General features: G+C 34.5%; 1 protein-coding gene across 10 annotated transcripts in view; it reads right to left on the reverse strand.

Moving 5' to 3' along the window:
* The window catches only part of LOC116846693 (ecdysone receptor), a 538347-nt gene that overhangs the window by 467750 nt on the left and 56418 nt on the right, over positions 1-14179 (reverse strand). The window contains exon 2 of one of the 10 annotated variants that reach the window (XR_004378561.1): positions 3456-4338. The exons of the other annotated variants lie outside the window; for them this stretch is intronic. The gene's annotated coding sequence lies outside the window, so the exon portion shown is untranslated. Of the gene's footprint in view, positions 1-3455; positions 4339-14179 lie in introns of those variants that run through there. 10 annotated transcript variants of the gene reach the window in all.

The following is a 14179-nucleotide window of genomic DNA, read 5'->3' on the forward strand; positions in this document are numbered from 1 at the left end:
AAAAAAACCACTTCCGGTTGAAGTAACCCACTTTCGGTCAAAATCAAAAGTTGAAAGGTACGCCATTTTGGTTCCCCCTCGAAACCCTACAACTTTTATATGAAACTTTTTTCGATTCCTGGCCACACAAACGAGTTATTGGAGGTGATAGATTCAGATGACTCACACTGTATATTGGCGTCGCGACAGTAATATGTCACAGAGGAGCTTGCTATGATGTATGTAATACTTATAAGATCACAGCACATAAAAGCACTTATTTACACTGTAAAAACCTGATCCACAAAAAGAAAAAAAATATACATGTGGTATTTATTCTAATACAGACTATTTTGTTATTTAATTTGACAATACTATGTTATATTTAGAAGACAAAGTATTGTATAGCAATATCATATGTTATTTGTGACATGTATAAATGCTGAATTTGTTAGCCCTAATCGCCTTGCAAAATGGAGATTAGAGGACTATGGGATATTTATTATAAAAGTCATATATATTTTGCATATATTTGTCTATGTTGTTACAGATTTATGCACTGTTAGTTGAAGTTAAGTCAATACGGAATGACAGGTTTGCTAAACGTAAACATGTGGTTTGTGTTATTGGCATCGATATAGTACTTGGTACGTTCTTTTTAGCTGCGTGACTGATCTGGTGCAATAAGTTAAAGTAAGACAAATATATTTTTTCTTAGGGGCTGAGCACAATAAAAGGAATAAGGAATAGGAAATCGAGAATAGAGAACAGGAAACAGAGAATAGGGAACAGTTCAATATTAAAACATGAAACCTAATTCGTTAACACAAAATAGAGGAACAGAGGAATAGTGTTATTTTTTGTTTTCAGTATTCCTTATTCTCTGTTCCCTGTTCCTTATTCTTTTTATTGTGCTCAGCTCCTTGCTCTAACTATTGCATCAGTGTTCAGCAGTGCAGTTGGAAAGAATGGACCAACTGTATCATTATTAAAAAGTTTTTGCAATAACGTTTTTCAGATATGATAAACGCTAAAATCATCATGACTTAATATCGTGTTCCATCTTTCCGTGCTCTAACCAGAGTTTTTACACAACAAACACTAAGATAACATATGGTGATACGGTGTTTGAATAAAAGATGGAGGATTTATTAGATGTTGTTACTTTTGATTTCAATTTCGTGGAAGAAGCTATTATAAAGTTGTTGATACCACGTGAAAATGTCCGTATCAGAAATATGCAATACAAAAGGTTAGATTTAAATAATTTTGCTCCAGAGGAATTCAAAGCAAAATTTGAAAAAAAAACACATCGAAAGACTTGCATACCTTATACCAAGACTCTTAACATACCGAATAGAAACAGAATAACCATATATCATTTCAGGTAAGTTAACTAAACTTGAGCTATAATTTATAAAATAATCTCAAAAATGTTTAAATAAAAATATAAAGATTTATTTGAATATATTGTTGGTATAGAAGGTTTATATATATCTGAGATATTTAACATATCCTAATAAAAATGTCAGATTTAGAAAACGAATTGGCCTGTCTGTTTCTTATCTGTCAATAATTGCTAATACTCTAATGAGAATAATTCATTAACAGAAAGGACACTTACTAGCGGATCTTAATAATTTATCATGGATTAATAGAAATAAACTTCAATACTATTCACAAGTAAGAGGCCTAACACATTGTAATTCAAAACATCCTAAATGTTTTTGCTACAATAATAAGTAAAATTTATGTATTATGTTGTAAAAGGTTTCAGCAAAAAGGACACCTGTGCAGAATTGCTAGGGCTATATTGACAAAACAGTATAAGCGATATGTAGACCATCTGTGAGTCAACAAGAATATTATTCTGGCCATAAACGACATCATTGTCTGAAATATCAATCTGTACTACGTCTAGATGATATAATAGTTAGTTTTCATGGACCTTATCCTGATAGACGATATAATGTAGGTATCTATAAATATAACTGATTTGGTATATGACATATAATAATAATATTATATTTTTTACAGGCATATTCAGAAATTCGCTTTTATATCTGCAATTAGAAAGGTGTGCAATTTTGTATTGTATGGAGATTGTGCTTATCTTATCCTCGAACTATTGCTTAGACCATACTGAAGTAAAGAATTGACTCCAGAACAAGAAATCTAATTTAAGAATGAACTTTGTAAGGCAAGCGATCGAATGGTTTTGGCAAAATAATAATATAATTTATATTTCTTGATTTGAAGAGAAACTTTTACTTCAAGATGTAGCTTCGATGTATCAAACAGCAAGAATTTTGGCGAATTGTCACACATGCTTATGTGGTAGTCAAACTGCTCAACATTTTAATATTTGATCCACCTACATTTGAAGAATATTTACTTTGATGTTCATTTATAAATGTATTATGTAATAAAATATATATATTGCAGAAATTATATTTATTAAAATACAATAATTAGTTATATTGTACTGACTCACATTATTTCCTTCACTTATCTATTTTCATCAAACTCTATCTCGAATAGAAGAATATAGAAGCAAATATATATGTCAGAAAAAAAATAAACATTATGTTACAAGATATCTAGATATATTCAGAACTTTACATTTTATCCACAAAGCAGACTATGAACAAATAAATTCATATAGGGGTTAATATCAATTGAATATATATTTCAATAAAAAATATAACTATTTTTAGGCCACATAGAAAATATGAAATGTTTAAAACATAATTAGAATTGTGTTTGGTTTGTTAAGGAGATGCAATAATATTTCCATCAATTGTCTTTGCTGATCTGCTACAGCAATGTTGTTTCTTCTTTCTCCTGCTTCCAATTCTAACTTGATTTCCCGTTCTTTCTTTTCTAATTGCAAATTGAAATCTTTTTTTTTTCAAATTGCAATTTTTCTTGTTCTAACTTGCTGTAATTTCTGTTTCTCAAGCTCTATTTATTTGCTAGGTTTTTCTTCTAAAAATTGTAATGTGAAATTTCTAAGTTTCCTTCACGAACTTTATTTCTTATAGGACGCACTTGTGAAGTTGATAATAATGTTGAAGATAATGCTGGCGATGATTTTAGTAATAGTACCTATTCTGAAGATGGTATTGCTCCTTGTAATAGTGTTGACTCTCATAATGGTATTGATTCTGATGATGATACCGATCCTGATGAATAGCATGAAATGTGATGAGAGCACTCCAGATAGCCAAACCTGCGCGAACAGATTTCGAGCAGAGCTTGCTATCAACTTTTGATAGCAAATAGATAACAAATTTGATGCAGGATCTGTTATATCAAATCTTGCTGCCAAATTGCCGCCAGATATGCGGCAGAGCTTGTTGTCGAATAATTGCTGCAGATTTGCAGCAAAAACCGCGCAGAGCTTGTAGCGATTTGACGGCAAATTGGCGGCAGAAACCGCGCAAGCCTTGCTGCGCTGCAAGCTTTGCGCGGTTTTTGCTGCAAATTTAGCATCAATTGCCCGACAGCAAGATCTGTCGCCAAAACCGTAGCCTAATGTAGACACAGATGACTATGGTTTTGCTGTGGGTTTTTGATCAAATTTGCTGCCAATCTGCGTGCAGTCTGCGCTTACTGGGATTGGACTTAGTGATAGAGAATCCGTTATAGCAGCAGAAATATAGTCTTGCTGTAATTTTACTGGTGTCGGTGATATCGCTGGAAGTAGTGAGAATGAATTTAATGAAGCATTTGTTGCACATAAAGAGGTAGGAGATATAAGTTTTTGTAAATCTAATTCACTTGTTGTTTCCAATGGATAAACATTTTGCAGTATTTTATCTCTTGCTTGCACTCTTAATTTTTGTAGGTTATAATTACTTTCTCCTAAAGATATATTCTTATATTCTTGTTGTAAATCTTCTATTTCTTGAGACAGCTACTCTTTTTCCGTGCATTCTCTTCTTTTATCCCTGCGATCTACAAATTAATATGTAATTAGTCAAAAGAATTTTGTATCTAAAATTATCCTAACTATAATAATAAAGTTACATAATATTTTTAAGACTATATTGTGAGTGTAATTTGTAATTTACATAACCATTTGATATTTACTTTAAAATACTTACTTTTTTAAATTCGCACGAATTATTTTTGTCCAATTTTTCAACAGATGCTCTATATAATCTCGGACAGCACACACACTAAAATTTTTTTTAATTGTTGCTCTTATGTTGTTGCATAATAATTGTTGCATAATAATTGTTTTCCATTTTTCCTTTTCTTCGTACAGATTATGAGATATAACCTCTCTTAACTTTCCATTGTCCTCGTTCGGCTGACAAACGTTAGTGCTCTCATATGAGCAAAATGCTGCGCCTGTTATTAATTGAATTTAAATGAAATTTTAGTTATTGCTGCATTAATACGGCTTTATAAAGTGAGTAGATGCATTAAAGCATTGATTTATAATATTGATCCATTAGAACAAAACTTAAATTTGATAACAGCACGAATCACATTAATCCCATGTATTTATTCTCGTTATGAGCGTGCGCTAACACTTTCCAGAGTCTATTAATAAAATTAAGTATACTAATAAAATTAAGAAAACGACCATAAAAATATAATCTAAAAGATTGTTAACGAAAAGCCAGAAAGTTTAAAAGCTAACTGTAAAGCTATTTTTATATTAGGACCTTGAATAAGTTCTCGCTGATTTTTCGTGAAAATTAATGCTTTATTTAAAAAAAGTCGTAAAAACCATGTCACTGAAAGTATTGTCTATCGCTAGCCACTACTTTTTCCCATCTTTCTGGCAGCATTTGAATTCCATGTCGGAAAAACGACACGTCTTTTGAGGCTATACAAAAGTCGACCCATTTTTTAGCATCTTCATAAGAATGGAAGTGCTGGTCAGCCAGGGCATGTGCCATCGATCGGAACAAGTGATAATCGAAAGGGGCAATGTCTGGGGAATACGGCAGGTGGGGTAGGACTTCCCATTTAAGCGTTTACAAGTAGGTTTTTACCAGTTATGCAACATGTGGCCGATTGCAAAATCACTTTGTCGTGTCTCTGCTCGTATAGCGGCCGTTTTTCCTTCAATGCTCGGCTTAAACGCATCAATTATAGTTGATAGCGATCTCCCGTAATGGTTTCGTTCGGTTTGAACAGCTCATAATAAACTACACCCAGCTGATCCCAACAAATGCAGAGCAGAAGCTTCGAACCATGGATATTCGGCTTTGCCGACGATGTTGAGGCATGGCCGGGTTTACCCCACGATCTTCTACGCTTAGGGTTATCGTAGTGTATCCACTTTTTATCGCCAGTCACGATACGATGCAAAAAACCTTTCCTTTTCTGCCGTTGAAGCAACTGTTCACACGTGAAAAGACGCCGTTCGACGTCTCTCGGCTTCAACTCGTACGGCACCCAATGTCCTTGCTTTTGAATCATTCCTAATACTTTCAAACGTTTCGAAACTGTTGTGTGATCAACTCCTAATGATTCTGTAAGTTCAGCTAGCGTCTGACATGAGTCTTCATGAAGTAATGCCTCCAATTCTTCGTCTTCAAACTTTTTTGGTGCGCCAAAGCGTTCTTTATCTTCAACATCAAAATCATTATTTTTGAAGCGTCTAAACCAATCTCTGCATGTTGTTTCCGACAGAGCATGGTCGCCGTAAGTCTCAACAAGAATTCTGTGTGCTTCAGCTGCAGATTTTTTTTTAATAAAGTAAAATTGTAAAGTGATATAGTAAAGTTCCCCGCAAATACTCTTTTTCTGGCACGAAACTCGACATGTTTAACACTATAAAAAAAAAGTTGTTTACACTTCGGCGAAATGACATACATTGAATTTCAAGCTTGCTTATAGTACTTCCTTATAAATGCGTTACCATCTTAAACTACACACATGCAGTTCTGGTAACGCCATCTGTTGGAAAACAGCGAGAACTTATTCAAGGTCCTGATATAATTAGAAAATAAAGTTTCCACTGAGCGAGCTCGCCTCATACGAAAGCAATGGAAGATTGATCTATTAGTAAAAGTTACACTAATGAAATTAAGAAAACTACCATACAAATATGATCTAAAAGGTTGTAAATGAAAAGTCAGGAAATTTCAAGTCAATTGTTTTTACAAGCCATCTTTATATAATTAGAAAATAAAATTTCAATTAAACGTTTATCTTATATGAAGGCAATGGAATGAATGGAGGATTAACGAAGTTATCCCCACTCGTAAACTACAGTTGTTCCGATTTTGTTTTGGTGCTCATAATATCAACGCTAATCGTGAAGCTTATTCTTTTAAAAATAACGCACGTTATCTAGCGTTACGGTGAACGATACACATGCGCATCTTTGCCTTTCGACCTAATAACGTGACTTTAGCGTTCACTATTTAACTTTAGCATTCATTATTTAAAAAACCTTATTACAAAAACTCTCTATTATCTGTTACCGACTCTATCCCATTTTAATTCCCTTCAGGTGGCGCTGAAACTCCATTGGAGTTTGAAGTTATCTCCAGTATCGCTTTAATTAAAATACACACACATACACAGGTGCGCGCGCACTTACATCCATACGCACAAAATATTATTTATTAGGTTTCTCTAATATTATGCATCTTTTCAATAGAATTCAATAGAGCTAATCAAAGAAAATTAAAGTTATATATCAGTATTCTCTTTAGTTAAACACAGACAAGATTGTTATACATCATATGAGACTAGTGTCACACGAGATGTACAATTTTATGCCTCCTAACATATGTGCTGACTAGCATGTTGCAGCAACTCAGTTTACTGCATGCATCGCTATTAGTATAAGTAAGAATAGTAGAATCACTCAGTGGTGCAGTGATGGAATCACATAATGGTGCTAATGATCGTATATATAACTGATGTGCACAACCAACAACTATGTGCACAATCAACAACTATAATTGCCACCTCTATGCCAACTTTCGCTCAGAAGTCTTCTAAAAAAGAAAAAAGAAGAAGGAGAGAGAAGTATTACATTTAGAATCGTTTTTATTCATCGTTCATACATATTATCATTTAAAACATGTACTCTCTAAATTTCTTGGAAAATCTCACTCAAAAAATGGAGTGACAGCCAAGACACTCGAATTAAAGTAACTTCTCATTCTTATAGAATAAATTCCTTCACTATATATCGTGAAGTGCAAATTTTCACTCTGTGTAAATTTTCGCTCAACAAATGGAAAGACGATCGTTATTCGAGTTAGAGTAACTTTTCACTCATATGGAGTGAATTTTCAACTTGTGAAAGAATGAATAATTTGGAAACAGCGTATATATTATAAAAATCGTTCCCGTTAGTTAATAACAGTGGCTTGATAAGTAAGACAAATGACTCAAGAACAGAAGCTTTCAGGTTCTCTCTCTCTCTCTCTTAAGTCCCACTATGATTAGCGAATTTTTTCAAGCTTATTATAAATAAAATTAACTAAAGAGCACATCATTAAAAAGATTGCAATTATGTTGCAGAAATCTAGCAACCACAAATAGGATAAAACTAAAGATTTTTCATTTTACCTAATCATAAAAATTCTCTCTACTTGAAGTGAAATTTTCATCTTAGTTGGAATGAAATATTCACTCTTATAAAAAGTGAGATTTCACTCCATTTAAAGTGGCAGTATTTTATCGTTTAGAATAAAACTTTACTTCAAGAAATTTAGAGAGTGTAATACATATTACACTAACATTCTATCATTATGAAAAACAAAAATATGCACCATCAAAGCATTAAGTAAATAATAAGTAAATATATCAACATATATATTTAACCGTTATATAAAATATTTGTTATACTCTCTAAATTTCTTAGAGTGAAATCTCCACTCGAAAACTGGAGTGACTAGCCAAATAACTGGAATGACTCTTTACTCTTACGGATTGAATTCTTCCACTCTGTGACGTGAACATTTTCACTCTGTGTTCTCTGTGTGGAGTCAAATTCCAATAAAAAAATGGAGTAACTACCTAATCGCTCCTAGTTGGAATGATTTTTCACTCGTATGGAGTGAATACTGTCACTCTATGTCGTAGAGTGAATATTTACACTTATCATAAAATATTGTGGGCAAAATACACATGTGCCACAAGCAAGAAGATCGACTCGCAAATCGCACTGATTGTTTCGATGTCCGATCGTTTGTGTGTCCTCGCTCATTCCATTATTCGTGAATGCGTGTTGCGATTTTCAAAATCACGTGAAAATGTCGATAACTTTTCTTCCACAAATAAGTGCTAACTCTCTAAATTTCTTGGAGTGAATATCTCACTCGAAAAATGGAATGACAGCTGAGTCTCGAATTAGAATGACTTTTTATTCTTATAGAGTAAATTCTATATCGTGTTAGTCTCATTCTATATCGTGGAGTAAAAATTTTACTCTGTGTCGTGGAGTCAATTTTTACTCAATAAATGGAATGACGACGTCACTTGAGTTAGAGTGACTTTTCATTCGTATGGAGTGAATTTTGAACTCGTAGAAGAGTGAATGATTTGGAAACAATTTATGTATTATTATAACAGTCATTCCTGTCAGTTAATAGCAATGGCTCAGTATGTACGAAGTAGGACTCAAGAGCCAGAGATCTCAAGTTCAAGTTCAACTATGATCTGCGAATTTTTCCAAGCTTATTATAAATGGAATTAACTAAATAGTACACCATTAAAAAGATTGTGCAATAATCAGAAGTTTAGCAACTATAAATAGGATAAAACTAAAAGTTTTCCTTTTTACTTAATCATAAAAATTCACTCTACTTGGAGATATAATATTCACTCTTATGAAAAGTGAAATGTCACTCCATTCAGAGTGACAGTATTTTCACTATCGCTTAGAGTGAATTCTTACTCGTTTGGAGTGGTTTCACTTCAAGGAATTTAGAGAGTATGTTAAATATATCCTTCTATTATATTAAATATTTTCTGTTTGGCATACTTATCGCACCATATGTTTTATCATATTATTTGCCATTCTATTTCTTATGACTTTTAGGCTGTATTCGGGCAAATGCTATTTAGCGCTATGAGCGTGTTCTGTTACTTACTGAAGTTTATTACTTACTGAAAGTTGAATAAGGACAAAGCGCACTCAAAGCGCTAAATAGCGTCTCCCCGAACGTAGCTTTGCTAGTAGAGAGATTAACAGCGATGAACGCGCACGCGACAAAATGTGTAAATTACACATGTAGCTCTATCTTTCTCTCGCTTATCTCTTTATTTATTTGTCTCTCTATCTATTCTTTCTCTCACTCTCCTCCCTTTATCCCTCTCCCTCTCCTCATCCCTCTCTCTCTCTCTTTCTCTTGGTTGGGTATTTTTTTCGAAAAAATAGAAAAAATATAATTTTCTTTTTTTCATATCATATAAACCAATGTTTTTTCTCTTTTAAACTTTTAAACTGGAGATATTTTGCTCAACCCGTTCCCGGCAAAAATCGGAGAGATGGCAACCGTGCCAATAACATAGCAGTCAATAGCTATTAAAAAACTGTTATAAAAAGATAAATAAATATAATAGTATTTTAGAAGTAAAATAATTACATTAGATATCAGTTAATTTTATCTATTTTTTTAAATTCTTTATTAGTTAAATTCTTTATTTATTTGTGATGTGAAGATAACAATGACTCAATTTGATATTTTAGGTTTTCGCGATGTCCATGCATATTAGATTTGGTTTCCGGGTTTGAGCCACGTGGATTCTTCTTTGTTTGATTTCGACGTTTCGCGAACATTTCAGTCTGCTTTACTAGGGAGGAACGACCCAATGCCCTCCCGATGAAGCGGACTGAAATGTTCGCGAAACGTCGGAATCAAACAAAGAAGAACCCACGCGGCTCAATCCGGAAACCAAATCTAAAATGATTCAATTCTCAAACATTGACTTGTTTTCTATAATTTTATGCCTATTGTGAGATAGCTTCCAAATTGTCATAAAAAAATAATTGATTTTGAAGCAATAAAGTTATCCATGAATGTGTAGATGCCGTCAATATTTCGAAGGTGCGAATCTATCAGAACGTGTTGCATTAAATAAACACATCCATACGAAGGCTATATGATAAGTACCCGTATTTAACGACTGATGGCGTCACTGACTCAAAGTCTGTATACCATCGTTTAACGCCATCTCCCGAACGACGCCAGTCAAAATTTCAGACAGATTTATCAAGTAGTTTTGTTTTGATAACTGTTGAAAGTGGACAAGTTTGTGTTTGTTTGCAACCATGGAAAAAGAGCAATATCAGTCAGTGATTCGATTCTTTTTTTTAGATGGAAAGACGTGTGAGGAAATCAAAGTGAAGTTGCATGCTGTTTATAAGGACCATGCATCTTCGATGACTACTCAGATATTGGTTCAATAAATTCAAGCGTGGCCGAACATCCATTTTTGATGAAGAGCGCCCAGGTCGTCTGATTGAGGATATGGTCAACAAAATCCATGATATCGTGTTAGCAGACCGCCGGGTGAAGATCAAAGAGATTGCTGACATTGTAAATATCTCAATTGAACGCGTACAAAATATCCTACACGAAAAATTAGACATGAGAAAGCTATCAGCGAGATGAGTGCCGCGTTTGCTCACAGTGGAACAAAAACAGCATCGCATGACAACTTCAGAGTACTGTTTGGACATGTTTAAGCGCAATCCGAAACAGTTTCTGCGGCGTTTCGTCACTGTTGACGAAACATGGATCCATCACTACACGCCAGAAACGAAAGAACAGTCAAAACAGTGGACTTCACCTGGTGAACCTGTTCCAAAGAAGGCAAAAACGGTTTCATCGGCCGGAAAGATCATGGCCACCGTTTGGGATTCGCGAGGCATCATTTTCACCGACTATTTGGAGAAGGAAAGGACAATCACGGAGTAGTACTATGCTGATTTATTGGGCCGATTCGACGCTGAATTGAAGAGAAAACGGTCCCAGTTGGCGAAAAAAAAAGTACTCTTTTATCAAGACAACGCACCAGCTCATTCGTCCGCAATCGCCACAGCAAAACTGGTCGAATTACGCTACGAATTGCTGTCTCATCCACCCTGTTCTCCAGATTTAGCCCTCTGCGATTTCTATTTATTTTCAAACATGAAAAAATGGCTTGGCGGAAAGCGGTTCACGTCAAACGAGGAAATCATCGCCGAAACAGAGGTCTATTTTGCGGATTTCGACAAATCATATTTTTTGGATGGTATAAAAACGTTGGAATATCGCTGGATTAAGTGTATCAAGCTGAAAGGTGATTATGTTGAAAAATAAGTAAAAAAAAATTTTTTTAAATGCGTTTCCTTCCCTAACACGGGTACTTATCATACAGCCCTCGTATCTTCGCGCATATACACACGCGCATGTATATACACACATTACCAACGAAATCACCTTACGTGCTTTCGAAAAATAAATAATCGAAAATAAATAAATTTCAAGACTGCAATGTTTTTTTTATTTATGTTTTTCATGTTCGAAATTATAACTTTTGGTAAAACAACATTCATTGTATTTTATCATAAAGGCCATATCTCACTAAGTTATGAGCTTGGTTATGGTTGAGATTACAGTTAGATGTTGGAAATCTATCAATTAAAGTAAAACAGTTCGCCGGCCAGCTTACATATTATAATTTAGACCCGAGTCTATTTTTGATCCGTTTATTGTAAAATCATTCAATAATTTTGTGCGGGTTATTTTTGAATACCGTATGTTGATTGTGATTTTATAATCCACATATAAAACGTCTCCTGAAATCTCCGTCTGAAATTTACGTTTCCGTAAATTGATATATGAACCAATGAGGTTGAGCAATTAATAAATTTGGTAAACCAAGGCAATTTTATGGGACATTACATAAAGTAATTACTGTGACTTGAAAGAATTACAATAGGAAAAGGTAAATTAAAGAATAGGAATACACTATATATAGATAAATAAAGCTATTTTTATGAATATTAATTATAAAACCTATAAATTAATAATAATATTGTAACTTGCTTAATTATACATTTTTAAACAACGTTTGTTAATGAGACAAGAAATTATACATACAGTTTGCTTTGAATATTTTATTAGAGTTTTACAGAGTATAACTCTAAGAAGATCTATCCATACGTAAGTAGCTGCACATATGACTCGAATTATTATTGCTTTCAAATCAGACCAATTTTTTCACTGATTTTTTCAGAATTGTTTAAAATATTTGTTAATCAATAAATACTCTTTTACCTATAATATCGATCCGAATCTTCGAATAAAAGTTTCAAAAAGAAATATTGCATATTCATATACTCTCTTCATAACAAATATGACTTAATCAATATAGCTTTGACTTGCGTTCTTCTCAATTAACTACTATACAAAACAATAGACACGTAAATCAACTTTTACGATGTTATAATTAATTCAATAATTTTTGACATTGCTATAGTTCCACACAAAAAAAGTAGACAATGATAATCACAACCAGCCAAGTTAGCGTGTGATCAGCCAATCTATTATTGTTAATCGTAACCTCAACTACAACCAAGCCCACAACCTGTAAGAGTCGGAGAGAAAAGGATATGGGAAGCCGAAGTGTCGCTAAGCCGGGACTCGAACCTACTTTCGCTATCCGGGCGACTGCTTTTACCACTCAGCTACTCAAGCTCCCGCTCCAATACATTCTCTCTCGTCTTTTTATTAAATGTTCTTGTTTTGTCAATATAGCGCGTATTACCTCAGTTCGTTTTATATCCTACAGCAGTGGGATACGGCCTTAATAAAGCGTGTAACTTTATGCATCTGCGTCCCTTCCCCATGCGGTAGTGCAGTAGGCAAGCTCTGTCGCTTTTACATGACAGCGTCAAATATTAAAGCTCGTCTACAATATGCGGAGAAAATTGGTATACACATTGGAGTAAATAACAAAACTAATTTATTTCGTTTACGTCTGTACTCTAGCCTCTTTACACTAGAAGTATTCCTCTAAAAGAAATACCTCCGATGCAAGTGTTGGAGTATAGACATGAGTAATAAGCTTTATTTCTTACTTCAACTTACGTCAACCATACTGCGCATGTTATAAACAAAGCTTTAAAATATATGTTACGGTCATAGACATAATATATCTAAATCGAGCGTTTGCCTTTATTTGAGGAGTGGAGGTAAGAATACGTAGGAAAGGATATATTGCGTTTTGAGACTCTGCGTTCTTTCTCATTCGCGCATATGTATAAGCGTATGCGTAAGAAAGGTTGTGTTACAAAGATGCGCGAATGAGAGAGAACGCAAGGTCTCAAAACACAATCCTTTTCTACATGCCTCTTCTCATACCCCCATTCCTCAACGCTCGGTCTAGATATATTATGTCTATGGTTGCGATCCCGTGTCTTAGGTCTTAGGTTACCTCTGGACCACAACTCTCGTCGCCCCGTTATTCCAATAATTACATATATTTTGTTCTCACGCTAGTGACGGTTACCGGCCGTTGAAGGACACCGGAGAGAAACCAACAATACTAACGTTAATTGTTGCTCTCATCATTTTTCTTTATTACAGATTGTATTGACATAGACATTGTATGACGCAGACGTAAAAAAGCGCTTTCACGTTATCTAGACCTCGCGTGTATCGTGGTGTATATAGTATCATTGTGCTTGATTCTGACTCGCGATCGATAGTTGAAGACTATCATATGGCTTATTTTGGGATGAATTTTTGTACCTTTTTCCCCCTGCGGTTGATGCATCAGGTCATCACAGAGGTGGTTCCTCAGGCGATTACTCGTTGGTCAGGCGCGGAGGCATCCATCTATCCGCGGCCGTCGCAACCGTGCGCGCTTACGGTCGCCGTCCCGGGGTAATTCTTTAATGAAGTCTTATTTCCGCTTATGAGTGCACCGATTCCTTTCCGTGGTCGCAACTATCGTCGGGATCTCGGAAATACTTTAAAAAACGATGTCTGATACCCATGCCTGTATCTTTTACAAGTCTCTTACCGGTTGCCCGGGTATCCACCCCCTCTCGTCCGACTTTCGCCCCAGCATTCATTTTCAAATGAATATATATATACAGGGTGTTCAAAAAGTCCCGGACCGGTGAAATATCTCGAAAACTAAGCATTTTAGAAAAAAATGTTTCAGATAAAAGTTGTGGCGTTTAAAAAGATGTATTTACTGATCACATCAGTTTGAC

Source organism: Odontomachus brunneus, unplaced genomic scaffold, assembly GCF_010583005.1.
Source record: "Odontomachus brunneus isolate Ranch 3 - 2012 unplaced genomic scaffold, Obru_v1 Obru_scaffold_067, whole genome shotgun sequence".
Classification (NCBI taxonomy): domain Eukaryota; kingdom Metazoa; phylum Arthropoda; class Insecta; order Hymenoptera; family Formicidae; genus Odontomachus; species Odontomachus brunneus.